General features: G+C 44.9%; 1 long non-coding RNA gene across 1 annotated transcript in view; it reads right to left on the bottom strand.

Moving 5' to 3' along the window:
• Window positions 1–1,210: 1,210 nt before the first annotated feature.
• The window catches only part of LOC139238084 (uncharacterized), a 253,606-nt gene continuing 232,034 nt past the window's right edge, over window positions 1,211–22,782 (bottom strand). The window contains exon 3 of the long non-coding RNA XR_011588567.1: window positions 1,211–3,105. This is a non-coding gene — a long non-coding RNA (uncharacterized lncRNA). The remainder of the gene's footprint in view (window positions 3,106–22,782) is intronic.

Raw genomic sequence — 22,782 nt, forward strand, 5'->3', positions numbered from 1 at the left:
TTTGGCAGAAGGAATACAATGTCGGAAAATGTGAGTTCATCCACCTTGGAAAAAAATCAGTAAAAGGGAATAATATTTGAATGGGTAGAAATTACAACATGCTGCTGTGCAGAGGGACCTGGGGGTCCTTGTGCATGAATCCCTAAAAAGTTAGTTTGCAGGTGCAGCAGGTAATCAGGAAGGCGAATTGAATGTTGGCCTTCATTGCGAGAGGGTTGGAGTACAAAAGCAGGGAGGTCCTGCTGCAACTGTACAGGGTATTGGTGAGGACGCACCTGGAGTACTGCGTGCAGTTTTGGTCACCTTACTTAAGGAAGGATATACTAGCTTTGGAGAGGGTACAGAGACGATTCACTAGGCTGATTTCGGAGATGAGGGGGTTACCTCATGTTGATAGATTGAGTAGACTGGATCTTTACTCGTTGGAGTTCAGAAGGATGAGGGGTGATCTTACAGAAACATTTAAAATCATGAAAGGGATAGACAAAATAGAGGCAGAGAGGTTGTTTCCACTGGTCGGGGAGACTAGAACTCGGGGGCACAGCCTCAAAATACGGGGGAGCCAATTTAAAACCGAGTTGTGAAGGAATTTCTTCTCCCAGAGGGTTGTGAATCTGGAATTTTCTGCAGTTGAGCCTACCTCATTGAATGTATTCAAGTCACAGATAGATAGATTTTGAACCAATAAGGGAATTAAGGTTATGGGGAGCGGGCGGGTAAGTGGAGCTGAGTCCACGGCCAGATCCGCCATGATCTTGTTGAATGGCGGAGCAGGCTCGAGGGGCTGTTCCTAATTCTTATGTTCTTATATTCTAACAGAAGACAGAGTCGGGATAAATGGGTCAGTTTCCAATTGTCAAATGGCAACTAGTTGGGGGTCACAGGGATTACTGCTGGGGCTGCAACTATTGACAATCTATATTAATGACTTGGATGAAGGGATCGAGTGTAATGTTTCCAAGTTTGCTGATGATACAAAGATGGGTGTTAAAGCACATTGTGTGGAGGACAGAAATAATCTGCAACGGTATGCAGACAGGCTAATTGAGTGGACCAATTGAGTGTAATGTGGGAAAGTGTGAGGTTATCCACTTTGGTAGAAAAAATAATAATACAATTTATTATTTAAATGGAGAGATATTACAAAATGCTGCAGTACAGAGGGATCTGGGGGTCCTTGTGCATGAAACACAAAAAGTCAGTATGCAGGTACAGGAAATAATTATGAAGGCAAAGAAATGTTGGCCTTTATTGCAAGGAGGAGGATGGAGTATAAACGCAGGGAAGTCCTGCTATGATTGTACAGAGTATTGGTGAGAACACCTGGAGTACTGCGTACAATTTTGATCTCCTTATTTAAGGAGTGATATACTTGCATTGGAGACAGTTCAGAGAACCTTCACTAGTTTAATTTCTGAGATGAAGGAGTTGACTTTGGAAGATAGGCTGAGCCTACACTCATTGGAGTTTAGAAGAATGAGAGTTGGTCTTATTGAACCATATGATACTGAGGGGGCTCAACAAGGTAGATGCAGAGAGGATGTTTCCACTCGTTGGGAATCTGGAACTAGGGGCATGGTTTAAGAATAACGGGTAGCCGATTTAGAACTGAGATGAAGAGAATTTTCTTCTCTTGGAGTGTCGTAAAACTTTGGAGTTTCCTACCCCAGAGAGCTGTGGAGGCAGGGTCATTGAAAATATTTAAAGTGGAGATAGCCAGACTTTTGAGCGATAATGGTCTGAAGGGTTATGGTGATCAGGCAAGGAAGTGGAGCTACGGCCAAGATTAGATCAGCCATGATCTTATTATACAGCAGAACAGGTTCGAGTGGACAATGGCCTTCTCCTGCTCCTATTTCTTATGTTTTTTAAAGGATGAAGTATGGATGCAAACACAATCAGCGTTATTTTTTTATCTGACCCTTTTCCCATTGATTATTTTGTCAAATATCCCGAATATTAAACTCCAGTCCAGGTATAGGGGTAATCAGTAGCAGCAGAATGAAAGCCCAACTGTCAGAATGGACACGATTCAGTCTGGGACAACAGCGAATCCAAACCCTGCAGTCACTTCTGAACTCGCTGGTGTGTCAGCAGGTTGGATGATGTAGTGAATCCCTTCCCACACTCGGAGCAGATGAATGGCCTCTCTCAAGTGTGAACTCGCTGGTGTATCAGCAGGTCAGATGACCGAGTGAATCCCTTCCCACACTCGGAGCAGATGAACGGCCTCTCTCCAGTGTGAACTCGCTGGTGTATCTGTAGGTGGGATAACTGAGTGAATCCCTTCCCACACTCAGAGAGGTGAACGGCCTCTCCCCAGTGTGAACTCGCTGGTGTGTCAGCAGGTGGGATGACCGAGTGAATGCCTTCCCACACTCGAAGCAGATGAATGGCCTCTCCCCAGTGTGAACTCGCTGGTGAGCTACAAGGTGGGAGAACTGTGTGAATCCCTTCACACAGTCAGATCAGGTGAACGGCCTCTCCCCAGTATGAACCCGCTGGTGAGTTAGAAGATGGGATGAATGAGTGAATCCCTGCCCACATTCAGAGCAGGTGAATGGCTTCTCCCCTGTGTGAACTCGCTGGTGTTTCAACAGGTTGCAATGGGCAGTGAATCCCTTCCCACACTCAAAGCAGGTGAACGGCCTCTCCCCAGTATGACTGTGTCGATGAACTTCCAGCTCAGACGTGTAATTGAATCCCTTCCCACAGTCCCCACATTCCCACGGTTTCTCTGTGGTGGGGGTGTCCTTGTGTCTCTCCAGGTTGGACGATCAGTTGAAGCCTGGTCCATACACAGAACACGTGTACAGGTTCTCCCCACTGTCAATGCTGCGATGTTTTGTCAGTCTGTGTAATTGGTTAAAGCTCTTTCCACAGTCAGTGCACTGGAACACTCTCACTCGCGTATGTGTGTCTCGGTGCTTTTCCAGTATCACTAATGTTTGAAATCTGTTCCCACATACAGAACAGACAAACTTTTCTCCTTCCACATTGAAACTCTGATGATATTCAGGTCCTGAGGAATCGAGTGATTCCTTCAGATCTTGACGTGATGTTTGGTTTCAGTTCCCCGCCTTCAAATCCTGCCCCTCGAATAACCTGGAAAAGGAGTTTACAAAAATCATTACTGCAAGTACAGGACAGAAATTCAGAACAGACAATTCTAGATTCTAGTGAACATTCTTTCCTCTCTTGTTCCAGAAAGCAGTAAATCCCCACTCCATACTCTCTTCCGCATTCCTGTCCTGAAATTCAGCTTGTCCTCTGCTCCCAATTTTCATCACCAGCTCTGGCTGGGTTCAGTTCTACACTCACTGGTTCCCCTCCCCTGAAAATGCTGACTCTGGCTGGGTTCAGTTCTACACTCACTGGTTCCCCTCCCTTGAAGGTACTGACTCTGGCTGGGTTCAGTTCTACACTCACTGGTTCCCCTCCCTTGAAGGTACTGACTCTGGCTGGGTTCAGTTCTACACTCACTGGTTCCCCTCCCCTGAAGGTGCTGACTCTGGCTGGGTACAGTTCTACACTCACTGGTTACCCTCCCCTGAAGGTACTGACTCTGGCTGGGTTCAGTTCTACACTCACTGGTTCCACTCCCCTGAAGGTGCTGACTCTGGCTGGGTTCAGTTCTACACTCACTGGTTCCCCTCCCTTGAAGGTACTGACTCTGGCTGGGTTCAGTTCTACACTCACTGGTTCCCCTCCCCTGAAGGTGCTGACTCTGGCTGGGTACAGTTCTACACTCACTGGTTACCCTCCCCTGAAGGTACTGACTCTGGCTGGGTTCAGTTCTACACTCACTGGTTCCCCTCCCCTGAAGGTGCTGACTCTGGCTGGGTACAGTTCTACACTCACTGGTTCCCCTCCCCTGAAGGTACTGACTCTGGCTGGGTACAGTTCTACACTCACTGGTTCCCCTCCCCTGAAGGTGCTGACTCTGGCTGGGTACAGTTCTACACTCAGTGGTTCCCCTTGCCGAAAGGTGCTGACTCTGGCTGGGTTCATAGAAACATAGAAAATAGGTGCTGGAGTTGGCCGTTCGGTCCTTCGAGCCTGCACCACCATTCAATAAGATCATGGCTGATTATTCACCTCAGTACCCCTTTCCTGCTTTCTCTCCATACCCCTTGATCCCTTTAGCCATAAGGGCCATATCCAACTCCCTCTTGAATATATCTAATGACCTGGCATCAAAAACTACCTGCAGAAGAAAATGCCACTGGTTCACAACTCTCTGAGTGAAGAAGTTTCTCTTCAACTAATTGCTAAATGGCCGACCCCTTATCCTTAGACTGTGTCCCCTGGTTCTGGACTTCCCCAACATCGGGAACATTCTTCCCACTTCTAACCTGTCCAGTCCTGTCAGAATGTTATATGTTTCTCTGAGATCCCCTCTCATTCTTCTAAACTCCAGTGAATACAGGCCCAGTTGATCCAATCTCTCCTCATATGTCAGTCCTGCCATCCCTGGCATCAGTCTGGTGAACCTTCGCTGCACTCCCTCAAAAGCAAGAACGGCCTTCCTCAGATTAGGAGACCAAAACTGAACACAATATTCCAGGTGAGGCCTCAGCAAGGCCCTGTACAACTGCAGTAAGACCTCCCTGGTCCTATACTCAAATCCCCGAGCTATGAAGGCTAACATGCCTTTTGCCTTCTTCACCAGCTGCGCCAAACTGTACGCCAACCTTCAATGCCTGATGTACCATGCCACCCAGATCTCGTTGCACCTGCCCTTTTCCTCAACTGCCGCCGTTCAGTTAATATTCTGCCTTCATGTTTTTGCCACCGAAGTGGATAAGCTCACATTTATACACATTATACAGCATCTGCCATGCACTTGCCCATTCAACTAACCTGTCCAAGTCACCCTGCAGCCTCTTCGCATCCTCCTCACAGCTCACACCACCACTCAGCTTTGTGTCATCTGCAAACTTGGAGATATTACTCTCGATTCCTTCCTCTTAATCATTGATGTATATTGTAAATAGCTGGGGTCCCAGCACTGAGCCCTGCGGCACCTAACTAGTCTCTGCCTGCCATTCTGAAATGACCCATTTATCCTGACTCTCTGTTTCCTGTCTGCCAACGAGTTCTCTATCCACGTCAAACCATTACCCCCAATACCATGTTCTACACTCACTGGTCCGGTGAAAAGGGATTGATATTGTTTCTGTCACTCAATGGGACAATGGGGCAGTTTCAAATTGCTTGGTTAGGGTAGACGAGATACTTTATGTGTCACTTTCTGGTACTGTGTGTCAGTGTGTGATTGACATGTGTGTATAGGACTGACACTGCCACTCACTCTCTGGTACTGTGTGTCAGTGTGGGATTGACATGTGTGTATAGGACTGACATTGCCACTCACTCTCTGGCACTGTATGTCAGTGTGTGATTGACAGGTGTGTACAGGGCAGACACTGTCACTCACTCTCTGCTACTGTGTGGCAGTGTGAGATTGACAGGTGTGTATAGGACTGACACTGCCACTCACTCTCTGGTACTGTATGTCAGTGTGTGATTGACAGGTGTGTATAGGACAGACACTGTCACTCACTCTCTGGTACTGTGTGTCAGTGTGAGATTGACAGGTGTGTATAGGACTGACACTGTCACTCACTCTCTGGTACTGTGTGGCAGTGTGAAATTGACAGGTGTGTATAGGACAGACACTGTCAATCACTCTCTGGTACTGTGTGTCAGTGTGAGATTGACAGGTGTTTATAGGACAGACACTGTCACTCACTCTCTGGTACTGTGTGTCAGTGTGAGATTGACAGGTGTGTATAGGACAGTCACTGCCACTCACTCTCTGGTACTGTGTGTCAGTGTGAGATTGACAGGTGTGTATAGGACAGACACTGTCACTCACTCTCTGGTACTGTGTGTCAGTGTGTGATTGACAGGTGTGTATAGGACAGACACTGTCACTCACTCTCTGGTACTGTGTGTCAGTGTGTGATTGACAGGTGTGTATAGGACAGACACTGTCACTCACTCTCTGGTACTGTGTGTCAGTGTGTGATTGACAGGTGTGTATAGGACAGACACTGTCACTCACTCTCTGGTACTGTGTGTCAGTGTGTGATTGACAGGTGTGTATAGGACAGACACTGTCACTCACTCTCTGGTACTGTGTGTCAGTGTGAGATTGACAGGTGTGTATTGGACAGACACTGTCACTCACTCTCTGGTACTGTGTGTCAGTGTGAGATTGACAGGTGTGTATTGGACAGATACTGTCACTCACTCTCTGGTACTGTGTGCCAGTCTGGGATTGACAGTTGTGTACAACAAATAGCTGCCACTCACTCTCTGGTCATACATATCAGTTTGGGTATTGTTGTTGACTATAGGATAGATAGTTTACCTGTCACTCTCTGTTACTGTGTGGCAGTGTTTGATTGTCAGTGGAATACAAAATGCAGATACTTTAACTCCTATTCTGCAATACAGTGTGACCAAACTGATAAATATATTATTTTTCCAAAAACAACCGATGTTTTACTCTCTGAAAAAATGCGTCAGTGTGGGATAGAGGGAGAATATATGATAGACCCCGTCACTCACTCTCTGGTACTGTGTGTCATTGTAGGATAGACAGGTGTGTATAGGACAGACACTGCCACTCACTCTCTGGTACTGTGTGTCAGTGTGAGATTGACTGCTGAATATGGGATTGACACTGTACATTTCATTCTGTGATATTGCTATCAGTTTGGGATAGAAACATAGAAACATAGAAACATTGAAGCATAGAAAATAGATGCAGGGAAAGGCCATTCGGCCCTTCGAGCCTGCACCGCCATTCAATGGGTTTATGGCTGAACATGCAACTTCAGTACCCCATTCCTGCTTTATCGCCATACCCCTTGATCCCCCTAATATGAAGGACTACATCTAACTCCTTTTTGAATATATTTAGTGAATTGGCCTCAACAACTTTCTGTGGTAGAGAATTCCACAGGTTCACCACTCTCTGGGTGAAGATGTTTCTCCTCATCTCGGTCCTAAATGGCTTACCCATTATCCTTGGACTGTGACCCCCAGTTCTGGACATCCCCAACATTGGGAACATTCTTCCTGCATCTAACCTGTCAAAACCTGTCAGAATTTTAAATATTTCTATGAGATCCCCTCTCATTCGTCTGAACTTCAGTGAATACAAGCCCAGTTGATCCAGTCTTTCTTGTGATGTCAATCCCGCCATCCCGGGAATCAGTCTGGTGAACCTTCGCTGCACTCCCTCAATAGCAAGAATGTGCTTTCTCAAGTTTGGAGACCAAAACTATGCACAATACTCCAGGTGTTACCTCACCAAGGCCCTGTCCAACTGTAGTAAAACCTCCCTGCTCCTGCACTCAAATCCCCTCGCTATGAAGGCCAACTTGCCATTTGCTTTCTTAACCGCCTGCAGTACCTACATGCCAACGTTCAGTGACTGATGCACCTTGACACCTAGGTCTCGTTGCACCTTCCCTTTTCCGACTCTGTCACCATTCAGATATCTTGGTTGACATAGGACAGGTATTGCATGTCTCAATCTCTGGCACAGTGAGGCAGAGTTGGATTTCCAGTTGAGTTTTTTTTTTACAGATGCTGCTCCTGTTTTTCGCTCATTCTACGTGACAAATTCTGATGACAGGTCAGTGTTGGAGAGATACTGCCTCTCTCATTCTCTGAAACTATGTGACAGGTGATGGTTGGATAGATACTGCCTCTCTCAATCTCTGACATTATGTGACAGGTGAGTGTTGGATAGATACTGCCTCCCTCTTTCTCCGACACTATGTGACAGGTGAGTGTTGGATTGATACTGCCTCTCTCATTCTCTGACACTGTGTGACAGGTAAGTGTTGGATAGATACTGCCTCTCTCATTCACTGACTCTATGTGACATGTGAGTGTTGGATAGACGTTGCATCTCTCATGCTCTGATACTGTGACAGGTGTGTGTTGGATAGATACTGCCTCTCTCATTCCCTGATACTATGTGACAGGTGAGTGTAGGATGGCTACTGCCTCTCTCATTCCCTAACACTATGTGACAGGTGTGTGTTGGATAGATACTGCCTCTCTCATTCCCTAACACTATGTGACAGGTGAGTGTTGGATAGAAACTGCCTCTCTCATTCTCTGACACTATGTGTCAGGTGAGTGTTGGATATATACTGCCTCTCTCATTCTCTGATACAGTGACAGGTGAGTGTTGGATCGATACTGCCTCTCTCATTCTCTGACACTATCTGACAGGTGATTGTTGGATAGATACTGACTCTCTCATTCTCTGACACTATGAGACATGTGAGTGTTGGATAGATACTGCCTCTCTCATTCTCTAACACTATGTGACAGGTGAGTGTTGGATAGTAACTGCCTCTCTCATTCTCTGATACTCTGTGTCAGGTGAGTGTTGGATAGATACTGCCTCTCTCATTCTTTGAAACTATGTGACAGGCAAGTGTGATATAGAAACTGTCTAACTCATTCTCTGACACGATGTGACAGGTAAGTGTTGTGTAGATACTGCCTTTCTCATTCTCTTACACTAAGTGACAGGTGAGTGTTGTATAGATACTGCCTCTCTCATTCTCTGACACTATGTGACAGGTGAGTGTTGGAAAGATACTGCCTCTCTCATTCTCTGACACGATGTGACAGGTAAGTTTTGGATCGATACTGCCTCTCTCTTTCTCTGACACTTTGTGACAGGTGAGTGTTGGATAGATACTGCCTCTCTCATTCTCTGACACTATGTGACAGGTGAGTGTTGGAAAGATACTGCCTCTCTCTTTCTCTGACACTATGTGACAGGTAAGGGTTGGATAGATACTGCCTCTCTCATTCTCTGACACTATGTGACAGGTGAGTGTTGGATAGATACTGCCTCTCTCATTCCCTGACACTATGAGACATGTGAGTGTTGGATAGATACTGCCTCTCTCATTCTCTTACACTAAGTGACAGGTGAGTGTTGGATAGAAACTGCCTCTCTCATTCTCTGACACTAAGTGACAGGTAAGTGTGATATCGATACTGTCTCTCTCATTCCCTGACAGTATGTGACAATTGACTGTACGATAGATACTGCCTCTCTCATTCTCGGAAAATATGTGACAGATGAGTGTTGGATAGATACTGCCTCTCTCATTCTCTGACACTATGTGACAGGTGAGTGTTGGATAGATAGTGCCTCTCTCATTCTCTGACACTACGTGACAGGTGAGTGTTGGATAGATACTGCTTCTCATTCTCTGACATTATGTGACAGCTAATTTTTGGATAGATACTGCCTCTCTCATTCTCTGACACGATGTGACAGGTGAGTGTTGGATAGATACTGTCTCTCTCATTCTCTGACACTAAATGACAGGTGAGTGTTGGATAGATACTGCCTCTCTTTCTCTGACATTATGTGATAGGTGAGTGGAGGATAGATACTACCTCTCTCATTCTCTGAGACTATGTGACATGTGAGTGTTGGATAGATACTGCCTCTCGCATTCTCTAACATTATGTGACAGGTGAGTGGAGGATAGATACTGCCTCTCTTATTCTCTGACACTGTGTGACAGGTATGTGTTGGATAGATACTGTCTCTCACATTCCCTGACACTGTGTGACAGGTGAGTGTTGGATAGATACTGCCTCTCTCATTCTCTGATACTTTGTGACAGGTAAGTGTTGGATAGATACTGCCTCTCTCATTCTCTGACACTATGTGACAGGGTGAGTGTTGGAGAGATATTGTCTCTCTCATTCTCTGACGCTATGTGACAGGTAAGTGTTGGATAGATACTGCCTCTCTCATTCTCTGATACTTTCTGACAGGTGAGTGTTGGATAGATACTGCCTCTCACATTCTCTGATAATTTGTGACAGGTGAGTGTTGGATAGATACTGCCTCTCTCATTCTCTGACACTATGTGACAGGTGAGTGTTGGATCGACACTGCCTCTCTCATTCTCAGACACTATGTGACAGGTGAGTGTTGGATAGATACTGCCTCTCTCATTCTCTGACACGAAGTGACAGGTGAGTGTTGGATAGATACAGCCTCTCTCATTCCCTGACACTAAATGACAGGTGAGTGTTGTATAGATACTGCCTCTCACATTCTCTGATACTTTGTGACAGGTGAGTGTTGGATAGATACTGCCTCTCTCATTCTCTGACACGATGTGACAGGTGAGTGTTGTATAGATACAGCCTCTCTCATTCCCTGATAATATGCGACAGGTGAGTATTGGATAGATACTGCCTCTCTCATTCTCTGACACTACGTGACAGGTTAGTGTTGGATAGATAATGCTTCTCATTCTCTGACATTATGTGACAGCTAATTGTTGGATAGATACTGCCTCTCTCTTTCTCTGACACTAAGTGACAGGTGAGTGTTGGATAGATACTGCCTCTCTCATTCTCTGACACGATGTGACAGGTAACTGTTGGATAGATACTGCCTCTCTCTTTCTCTGACACGATGTGACAGGTAACTGTTGGATAGATACTGCCTCTCTCATTCTCTGACACTATGTGACAGGTGAGTATTGGATAGATACTGCCTCTCTCATTCTCTGACACTACGTGACAGGTTAGTGTTGGATAGATAATGCTTCTCATTCTCTGACATTATGTGACAGCTAATTGTTGGATAGATACTGCCTCTCTCTTTCTCTGACACTAAGTGACAGGTGAGTGTTGGATAGATACTGCCTCTCATTCTCTGACATTATGTGACAGGTGAGTGGAGGATAGATACTTCTTCTCTCATTCGCTGAGACTATGTGACATGTGAGTGTTTGATAGATACTGCCTCTCTCATTCTCTAACATCATGTGACAGGTGAGTGGAGGATAGATACTGCCTCTCTTATTCTCTGACACTGTGTGACAGGTAAGTGTTGGATAGATACTGTCTCTCACATTCACTGACACTGTGTGACAGGTGAGTGTTGGATAGATAATGCCTCTCTCATTCTCTGACACGAAGGGACAGGTAAGTGTTGGATAGATACTGTCTCTCACATTCACTGATACTACGTAACAGGTGAGTGTTGGATAGATACTGCCTCTGTCATTCTCTGAATAATATATTACAGGTAAGTGTTGGATAGATACTGCCTCTCTCATTCTCTGAGACCATGTGACAGATGAGTGATGGATAGATACTGCCTCTCTCATTCTCTGACACTATGTTAAAGGTAAGTGTTGGATAGATACTGCCTCTCTCATTCTCTGACACTATGTGACAGGGTGAGTGTTGGAGAGATATTGTCTCTCTCATTCTCTGACGCTATGTGACAGGTAAGTGTTGGAGAGATACTGCCTCTCTCATTCCCTAACACTATGTGACAGGTAAGTGTTGGAGAGATACTGCCTCTCTCATTCCCTAACACTATGTGACAGGTGAGTGTTGGAGAGATACTGCCACTCTCATTCTCTGACACTCTGTGACAGGTGAGTGTTGGATCGACACTGCCTCTCTCATTCTCAGACACTATGTGACAGGTGAGTGTTGGATAGATACTGCCTCTCTCATTCTCTGACACTATGTGACAGGTGAGTGTTGGATCGATACTGCCTCTCTCATTCTCTGACACTGAGTGACAGGTGAGTGTTGGATAGATACTGCCTCTCTCATTCTCAGACACTATGTGACAGGTGAGTGTTGGATAGATACTGCCTCTCTCATTCTCTGACACTATGTGACAGGTGAGTGTTGGATAGATACTGCCTCTCTCATTCTCTGACACTACGTGACAGGTGAGTGTTGGATAGATACTGCTTCTCATTCTCTGACATTATGTGACAGCTAATTGTTGGATAGATACTGCCTCTCTCATTCTCTGACACTATGTGACAGGTGAGTGTTGGATAGATACTGTCTCTCTCTTTCTCTGACACTAAATGACAGGTGAGTGTTGGATAGATACTGCCTCTCTTTCTCTGACATTATGTGATAGGTGAGTGGAGGATAGATACTACCTCTCTCATTCTCTGAGACCATGTGACATGTGAGTGTTGGATAGATACTGCCTCTCGCATTCTCTAACATTATGTGACAGGTGAGTGGAGGATAGATACTGCCTCTCTTATTCTCTGACACTGTGTGACAGGTAAGTGTTGGATAGATACTGTCTCTCACATTCCCTGACACTGTGTGACAGGTGACTGTTGGATAGATACTGCCTCTCTCATTCTCTGATACTTTGTGACAGGTAAGTGTTGGATAGATACTGCCTCTCTCATTCTCTGACACTATGTGACAGGGTGAGTGTTGGAGAGATATTGTCTCTCTCATTCTCTGACGCTTTGTGACAGGTAAGTGTTGGATAGATACTGCCTCTCTCATTCTCTGATACTTTCTGACAGGTGAGTGTTGGATAGATACTGCCTCTCACATTCTCTGATACTTTGTGACAGGTGAGTGTTGGATAGATACTGCCTCTCTCATTCTCTGACACTATGTGACAGGTGAGTGTTGGATCGACACTACCTCTCTCATTCTCAGACACTATGTGACAGGTGAGTGTTGGATAGATACTGCCTCTCTCATTCTCTGACACTATGTGACAGGTGAGTGTTGGATAGATACTGCCTCTCTCATTCTCTGACACGTAGTGACAGGTGAGTGTTGGATAGATACAGCCTCTCTCATTCCCTGACACTAAATGACAGGTGAGTGTTGTATAGATACAGCCTCTCTCATTCCCTGACACTAAATGACAGGTGAGTGTTATTTAGATACTGCCTCTCTCATTCCCTGACACTAAATGACAGGTGAGTGTTGTATAGATACTGCATCTCTCATTCTCTGATACTATGCGACAATTGAGTGTTGGATAGATACTGCCTCTCTCATTCTTTGACACTAAGTGACAGGTAAGTGTGATATAGAAACTGTCTCTCTCACTCTCTGACATGATGTGACAGGTAATTGTTGGATAGATACTACCTCTCTCATTCTCTGACACTATGTGACAGGTGAGTGTTGGATAGATACTGCCTCTGTCATTCTCTGACACAATGTGACAGGTGACGGTCGGATAGATACTGCCTCTCTCATGCTCTGATAAAGTGAGACAGGTGAGTGGAGGATAGATACTACCTCTGACATTTTCTGACACTACGTGACAGGTGAGTGTTGGATAGATAATGCCTCTCTCATTCTCTGACAATATGTTACAGGTAATTGTTGGATAGATACTGCCTCTTTCATTCTCTGACACTGTGTGACAGGTGAGTGTTGGATAGATACTGCCTCTCTCATGCTCCGATACGATGTGAAACGTAAGTGTTGCATAGATACTGCCTCTCTCTTTCTCTGACACGATGTGACAGGTAAGTGTTGGATAGATGCTGCCTCTCTCATTCTCTGACACTATGTGACAGGTGAGTATTGGATAGATACTGCCTCTCTCATTCTCTGACACTATGTGACAGGTTAGTGTTGGATAGATAATGCTTCTCATTCTCTGACATTATGTGACAGCTAATTGTTGGATAGATACTGCCTCTCTCATTCTCTGACACTAAGTGACAGGTGAGTGTTGGATAGATACTGCCTCTCTCATTCTCTGACATTATGTGACAGGTGAGTGGAGGATAGATACTTCTTCTCTCATTCTCTGAGACTATGTGACATGTGAGTGTTTGATAGATACTGCCTCTCTCATTCTCTAACATCATGTGACAGGTGAGTGGAGGATAGATACTGCCTCTCTTATTCTCTGACACTGTGTGACAGGTAAGTGTTGGATAGATACTGTCTCTCACATTCACTGACACTGTGTGACAGGTGAGTGTTGGATAGATAATGCCTCTCTCATTCTCTGACACGAAGGGACAGGTAAGTGTTGGATCGATACTGTCTCTCACATTCACTGACACTACGTAACAGGTGAGTGTTGGATAGATACTGCCTCTGTCATTCTCTGAATAATATATTACAGGTAAGTGTTGGATAGATACTGCCTCTCTCATTCTCTGAGACCATGTGACAGATGAGTGATGGATAGATACTGCCTCTCTCATTCTCTGACACTATGTTAAAGGTAAGTGTTGGATAGATACTGCCTCTCTCATTCTCTGACACCATGTGACAGGGTGAGTGTTGGAGAGATATTGTCTCTCTCATTCTCTGACGCTATGTGACAGGTAAGTGTTGGATAGATACTGCCTCTCTCATTCTCTGACACTATGTGACAGGTGAGTGTTGGAGAGATACTGCCTCTCTCATTCTCTAACACTATGTGACAGGTGAGTGTTGGATCGACACTGCCTCTCGAATTCTCTGATACTTTCTGACAGGTGAGTGTTGGATAGATACTGCCTCTCACATTCTCTGATACTTTGTGACTGGTGAGTGTTGGAAAGATACTGCCTCTCTCATTCTCTGACACTATGTGACAGGTGAGTGTTGGATAGATACTGCCTCTCTCATTCTCTGACACGAAGTGACAGGTGAGTGTTGGATAGATACTGCCTCTCTCATTCTCAGACACTATGTGACAGGAGAGTGTTGGATAGATACTGCCTCTCTCATTCTCTGACACTATGTGACAGGTGAGTGTTGGATAGATACTGCCTCTCTCATTCTCTGACACTACGTGACAGGTTGAGTGTTGGATAGATACTGCCTCTGTCATTCTCTGAATAATATATTACAGGTAAGTGTTGGATAGATACTGCCTCTCTCATTCTCTGAGACCATGTGACAGATGAGTGATGGATAGATACTGCCTCTCTCATTCTCTGACACTATGTTAAAGGTAAGTGTTGGATAGATACTGCCTCTCTCATTCTCTGACACTATGTGACAGGGTGAGTGTTGGATCGATACTGCCTCTCTCATTCTCTGATACTTTGTGACAGGTGAGTGTTGGATAGATACTGCCTCTCTCATTCTCTGACACGATGTGACAGGTAAGTGTTGGATAGATACTACCTCTCTCATTCTCTGACACTATGTGACAGGTGAGTGTTGGTAGATACTGCCTCCCTCATTCTTTGATACTCTGTGACAGGTGAGTGTAGAATAGATACTGCCTCTCTCATTGACTGATACAGTGCGACAGGTGAGTGTGGGATAGATACTGCATCTCTCATTCTCTGACACTATGTGACAGGTGAGTGTTGGATAGATACTGCCTCTCTCATTCTCTGACACTAAGTGACAGGTGAGTGTTGGATAGATACTGCCTCTCTCATTGTCTGACACTATGTGACAGGTGAGTGTTGGATAGATACTGCCTCTCTCATTCTCTGACACGAAGTGACAGGTGAGTGTTGGATAGATACTGCCTCTCTCATTCTCAGACACTATGTGACAGGAGAGTGTTGGATAGATACTGCCTCTCTCATTCTCTGACACTATGTGACAGGTGAGTGTTGGATAGATACTGCCTCTCTCATTCTCTGACACTACGTGACAGGTTGAGTGTTGGATAGATACTGCCTCTGTCATTCTCTGAATAATATATTACAGGTAAGTGTTGGATAGATACTGCCTCTCTCATTCTCTGAGACCATGTGACAGATGAGTGATGGATAGATACTGCCTCTCTCATTCTCTGACACTATGTTAAAGGTAAGTGTTGGATAGATACTGCCTCTCTCATTCTCTGACACTATGTGACAGGGTGAGTGTTGGATCGATACTGCCTCTCTCATTCTCTGATACTTTGTGACAGGTGAGTGTTGGATAGATACTGCCTCTCTCATTCTCTGACACGATGTGACAGGTAAGTGTTGGATAGATACTACCTCTCTCATTCTCTGACGCGATGTGACAGGTAAGTGTTGGATAGATACTGCCTCTCTCATTCTCTGACACTATGTGACAGGTGAGTGTTGGATCGATACTGCCTCTCTCATTCTCTGATACTTTGTGACAGGTGAGTGTTGGATAGATACTGCCTCTCTCATTCTCTGACACTATGTGACAGGTGAGTGTTGGATAGATACTGCCTCTCTCATTCTCTGACACTAAGTGACAGGTGAGTGTTGGATAGATACTGCCTCTCTCATTGTCTGACACTATGTGACAGGTGAGTGTTGGATAGATACTGCCTCTCACATTCTCTGATACTTTGTGACAGGTGAGTGTTGGATAGATACTGCCTCTCTCATTCTCTGACACTATGTGACAGGTGAGTGTTGGATCGACACTGCCTCTCTCATTCTCAGACACTATGTGACAGGTGAGTGTTGGATAGATACTGCCTCTCTCATTCTCTGACACTATGTGACAGGTGAGTGTTGGATAGATACTGCCTCTCTCATTTTCTGACACTAAGTGACAGGTGAGTGTTGGATAGATACTGCCTCTCTCATTCTCTGACACGATGTGACAGGTAAGTGTTGGATAGATACTACCTCTCTCATTCTCTGACACTATGTGACAGGTGAGTGTTGGTAGATACTGCCTCCCTCATTCTTTGATACTCTGTGACAGGTGAGTGTAGAATAGATACTGCCTCTCTCATTGACTGATACAGTGCGACAGGTGAGTGTGGGATAGATACTGCATCTCTCATTCTCTGATACTATGCGACAATTGGATGTTGGATAGATACTGCCTCTCTCATTCTTTGACACTAAGTGACAGGTAAGTGTGATATAGAAACTGTCTCTCACTCTCTGACATGATGTGACCGGTAATTGTTGGATAGATACTACCTCTCTCCTTCTCTGACACTATGTGACAGGTGAGTGTTGGATAGATACTGCCTCTGTCGTTCTCTGACACAATGTGACAGGTGACGGTCGGATAGATACTGCCTCTCTCATGCTCTGATAAAGTGAGACAGGTGAGTGGAGGATAGATACTACCTCTGACATTTTCTGACACTACGTGACAGGTTAGTGTTGGATAGATAATGCCTCTCTCATTCTCTGATATTATGAGGCAGGTGAGTGTTCGATAGATACTGCCTCTCTCATTCTCTGACACCATGTGTCAGGTGAGCTTTGGATAGATACTGCCTCTCTCATTCTCTGACATCATGTGTCAGGTGAGTTTTGGATAGATACTGCCTCTCTCATTCTTTGACACTATGTGACAGGTGAGTGTTGGATCGACACTGCCTCTCTCATTCTCAGACACTATGTGACAGGTGAGTTTTGGATAGATACTGCCTCTCTCATTCTCTGACACTAAGTGACAGCGAAGTATTGGATAGATACTGCCTCTCTCATTCTCTTACATTAAGTGACAGGTGAGTGTTGTATAGTTACTGCCTCTCTTTTTCTCTGACACTATGAGACATGTGAGTGTTGGATAGATACTGCCTCTCTCAATCTCTGACACTATGAGGCAGGTGAGTGTTTTATAGATACTGCCACTCTTTTTCTCTGACACTATGTGACAGGTGAGTGTTGGATAGATACTGCCTCTCTCATTCTCTGACACTAAGTGACAGTTGAGTGTTGGATAGATACTGCCTCTCTCATTCTCTGACACTATGTGACAGGTGAATGTTGGATAGATACTGCCTCTCACTTTCTCTGATACTTTGTGACAGGTGAGTGTTGGATAGATACTGCCTCTCTCATTCTCTGACACTATGTGACAGGTGAGTGTTGGATCGACACTGCCTCTCTCATTCTCAGACACTATGTGACAGGTGAGTGTTGGACAGATACTGCCTCTCTCATTCTCTGACACTAAGTGACAGGTGAGTGTTGGATAGATACTGCCTCTCTCATTCTCTGACACTAAGTGACAGGTGAGTGTTGGATAGATACTGCCTCTCTCATTCTCTGACACTATGTGACAGGTGAGTGTTGGTAGATACTGCCTCCCTCATTCTTTGATACTCTGTGACAGGTGAGTGTAGGATAGATACTGCCTCTCTCATTGTCTGATACAGTGCGACAGGTGAGTGTGGGATAGATACTGCATCTCTCATTCTCAGATACTATGCGACAATTGGGTGTTGGATAGATACTGCCTCTCTCATTCTTTGACACTAAGTGACAGGTAAGTGTGATATAGAAACTGTCTCTCACTCTCTGACATGATGTGACAGGTAATTGTTGGATAGATACTTCCTCTCTCATTCTCTGACACTATGTGACAGGTGAGTGTTGGATAGATACTGCCTCTGTCGTTCTCTGACACAATGTGACAGGTGACGGTCGGATAGATACTGCCTCTCTCATGCTCTGATAAAGTGAGACAGGTGAGTGGAGGATAGATACTACCTCTGACATTTTATGACACTACGTGACAGGTGAGTGTTGGATAGATAATGCCTCTCTCATTCTCTGATATTATGAGGCAGGTGAGTGTTCGATAGATACTGCCTCTCTCATTCTCTGACACCATGTGTCAGGTGAGCTTTGGATAGATACTGCCTCTCTCATTCTCTGACACCATGTGTCAGGTGAGTTTTGGATAGATACTGCCTCTCTCATTCTCTGACACTATGTGACAGGTGAGTGTTGGATCGACACTGCCTCTCTCATTCTCAGACACTATGCGACAGGTGAGTTTTGGATAGATACTGCCTCTCTCATTCTCTGACACTAAGTGACAGCTAAGTATTGGATAGATACTGCCTCTCTCATTCTCTTACATTAAGTGACAGGTGAGTGTTGTATAGTTACTGCCTCTCTCATTCTGTGACACTATGAGACATGTGAATGTTGGATAGATACTGCCTCTCTCATTCTCTGACAATATGTGAGAGGTGAGTGTTTTATAAATACTGCCTCTCTTTTTCTCTGACACTATGAGACATGTGAGTGTTGGATAGATACTGCCTCTCTCAATCTCTGACACCATGAGACAGGTGAGTGTTGGAGAGATACTGCATCTCTCATTCTCTGACACTAAATGACAGGTGAGTGTTGGATAGATTCTACCTCTCTCATTCTCTGACACTGTGTGACAGGTGAGTTTTCGATAGATACTGTCTCTCACATTCACTGACACTGTGTGACAGGTGAGTGTTGGATAGATACTGCCTCTCTCATTCTCTGACACGAAGGGACAGGTACGTGTTGGATAGATACTGTCTCTCACATTCACTGACACTGTGTGACAGGTGAGTGTTGGATAGATATTGTCTCTCTCATTCTCTGACACTACGTGACAGGTGAGTGTTGGATAGATACTGCCTCTGTCATTCTCTGAATAATATGTTGCAGTTAAGTGTTGGATAGATACTGCCTCTCTCATTCTCTGAGACCATGTGACAGATGAGTGATGGATAGATACTGCCTCTCTCATTCTCTGACACTATGTTAAAGGTAAGTGTTGGATAGATACTGCCTCTCTCATTCTCTGACACTATGTGACAGGGTGAGTGTTGGAGAGATATTGTCTCTCTCATTCTCTGACGCTATGTGACAGGTAAGTGTTGGATAGATACTGCCTCTCTCATTCTCTGACACTATGTGACAGGTGAGTGTTGCATCGACTCTGCCTCTCTCATTCTCTGATACTTTGTGACAGGTGAGTGTTGGATAGCTACTGCCTCTCTCATTCTCTGACACTATGTGACAGGTGAGTTTTGGAGAGATAATGCCTCTCTCATTCTCTAAAACTATGTGACAGGTGAGTGTTGGATCGACACTGCCTCTCGAATTCTCTGATACGTTCTGACAGGTGAGTGTTGGATAGATACTGCCTCTCTCATTCTCTGACACTATGTGACAGGTGAGTGTTGGATCGACACTGCCTCTCTCATTCTCAGACACTATGTGACAGGTGAGTGTTGGATCGACACTGCCTCTCTCATTCTCAGACACGATGTGACAGGTGAGTGTTGGATAGATACTGCCTCTCTCATTCTCTGACACTATGTGACAGGTGAGTGTTGGATAGATACTGCCTCTCTCATTCTCTGACACTAAGTGACAGGTGAGTGTTGGATAGATACTGCCTCTCTCATTCTCTGACACGATGTGACAGGTAAGTGTTGGATAGATACTACCTCTCTCATTCTCTGACACTATGTGACAGGTGAGTGTTGGTAGATACTGCCTCCCTCATTCTCTGATACTCTGTGACAGGTGAGTGTAGGATAGATACTGCCTCTCTCATTGTCTGATACAGTGCGACAGGTGAGTGTGGGATAGATACTGCCTCTCTCATTCTCTGATACTATGCGACAATTGAGTGTTGGATAGATACTGCCTCTCTCATTCTTTGACACTAAGTGACAGGTAAGTGTGATATAGAAACTGTCTCTCTCACTCTCTGACATGAAGTGACAGGTAATTGTTGGATAGATACTACCTCTCTCATTCTCTGACACTATGTGACAGGTGAGTGTTGGATAGATACTGCCTCTGTCATTCTCTGATAAAGTGAGACAGGTGAGTGGAGTATCGATACTACCTCTGACATTTTCTGACACTACGTGACAGGTGAGTGTTGGATAGATAATGCCTCTCTCATTCTCTGATATTATGAGGCAGGTGAGTGTTCGATAGATACTGCCTCTCTCATTCTCTGACACCATGTGTCAGGTGAGCTTTGGATATATACTGCCTCTCTCATTCTCTGACACCATGTGTCAGGTGAGTTTTGGATAGAAACTGCCTCTCTCATTCTCTGACACTATGTGACAGGTGAGTGTTGGATCGACACTGCCTCTCTCATTCTCAGACACTATGTGACAGGTGAGTTTTGGATAGATACTGCCTCTCTTATTCTCTGACACTCAGTGACAGCTAAGTATTGGATCGATACTGCCTCGGTCATTCTCTTACATGAAGTGACAGGTGAGTGTTGCATAGTTACTGCCTCTCTCATTCTGTGACACTATGAGACATGTGAATGTTGGATAGATACTGCCTCTCTCATTCTCTGATAATATGTGACAGGTGAGTGTTTTATAGATACTGCCTCTCTTTTTCTCTGACACTATGAGACATGTGAGTGTTGGATAGATACTGCCTCTCTCAATCTCTGACACTATGAAACAGGTGAGTTTTGGAGAGATACTGCATCTCTCATTCTCTGACACTAAATGACAGGTGAGTGTTGGATAGATACTACTTCTCTCATTCTCTGACACTGTGTGACAGGTGAGTTTTCGATAGATACTGTCTCTCACATTCACTGACACTGTGTGACAGGTGAGTGTTGGATAGATACTGCCTCTCTCATTCTCTGACACGAAGGGACAGGTAAGTGTTGGATAGATACTGTCTTTCACATTCACTGACACTGTGTGACAGGTGAGTGTTGGATAGATATTGTCTCTCTCATTCTCTGACACTACGTGACAGATGAGTGATGGATAGATACTGCCTCTCTCATTCTCTGACACTATGTTAAAGGTAAGTGTTGGATAGATACTGCCTCTCTCATTCTCTGACACTATGTGACAGGGTGAGTGTTGGAGAGATATTGTCTCTCTCATTCTCTGACGCTATGTGACAGGTAAGTGTTGGATAGATACTGCCTCTCTCATTCTCTGACACTATGTGACAGGTGAGTGTTGGATCGACACTGCCTCTCTCATTCTCTGATATTTTGTGACAGGTGAGTGTTGGATAGATACTGCCTCTCTCATTCTCTGACACTATGTGACAGGTGAGTGTTGGAGAGATAATGCCTCTCTCATTCTCTAACACTATGTGACAGGTGAGTGTTGGATCGACACTGCCTCTCGAATTCTCTGATACTTTCTGACAGGCGAGTGTTGGATAGATACTGCCTGTCTCATTCTCTGACACTATGTGACAGGTGAGTGTTGGATCGACACTGCCTCTCTCATTCTCAGACACTATGTGACAGGTGAGTGTTGGTAGATACTGCCTCCCTCATTCTCTGATACTCTGTGACAGGTGAGTGTAGGATAGATACTGCCTCTCTCATTGTCTGATACAGTGCGACAGGTGAGTGTGGGATAGATACTGCCTCTCTCATTCTCTGATACTATGCGACAATTGAGTGTTGGATAGATACTGCCTCTCTCATTCTTTGACACTAAGTGACAGGTAAGTGTGATATAGAAACTGTCTCTCTCACTCTCTGACATGATGTGACAGGTAATTGTTGGATAGATACTACCTCTCTCATTCTCTGACACTATGTGACAGGTGAGTGTTGGATAGATACTGCCTCTGTCATTCTCTGACACAATGTGACAGGTGACGGTCGGATAGATACTGCCTCTCTCATGCTCTGATAAAGTGAGACAGGTGAGTGGAGGATAGATACTACCTCTGACATTTTCTGACACTACGTGACAGGTGAGTGTTGGATAGATAATGCCTCTCTCATTCTCTGATATTATGAGGCAGGTGAGTGTTCGATAGATACTGCCTCTCTCATTCTCTGACACCATGTGTCAGGTGAGCTTTGGATAGATACTGCCTCTCTCATTCTCTGACACCATGTGTCAGGTGAGTTTTGGATAGATACTGCCTCTCTCATTCTCTGACACCATGTGACAGGTGAGTGTTGGATCGACACTGCCTCTCTCATTCTCAGACACTATGTGACAGGTGAGTTTTGGATAGATACTGCCTCTCTCATTCTCTGACACGAAGGGACAGGTAAGTGTTGGATAGATACTGTCTCTCACATTCACTGACACTGTGTGACAGGTGAGTGTTGGATAGATATTGTCTCTCTCATTCTCTGACACTACGTGACACGTGAGTGTTGGATAGATACTGTTTCTGTCATTCTCTGAATAATATGTTACAGGTAAGTGTTGGATAGATACTGCCTCTCTCATTCTCTGAGACCATGTGACAGATGAGTGATGGATAGATACTGCCTCTCTCATTCTCTGACAATGTT

The sequence above is a fragment of the Pristiophorus japonicus genome, chromosome 25 (genome assembly GCF_044704955.1).
Source record: "Pristiophorus japonicus isolate sPriJap1 chromosome 25, sPriJap1.hap1, whole genome shotgun sequence".
Classification (NCBI taxonomy): Eukaryota; Metazoa; Chordata; class Chondrichthyes; family Pristiophoridae; genus Pristiophorus; species Pristiophorus japonicus.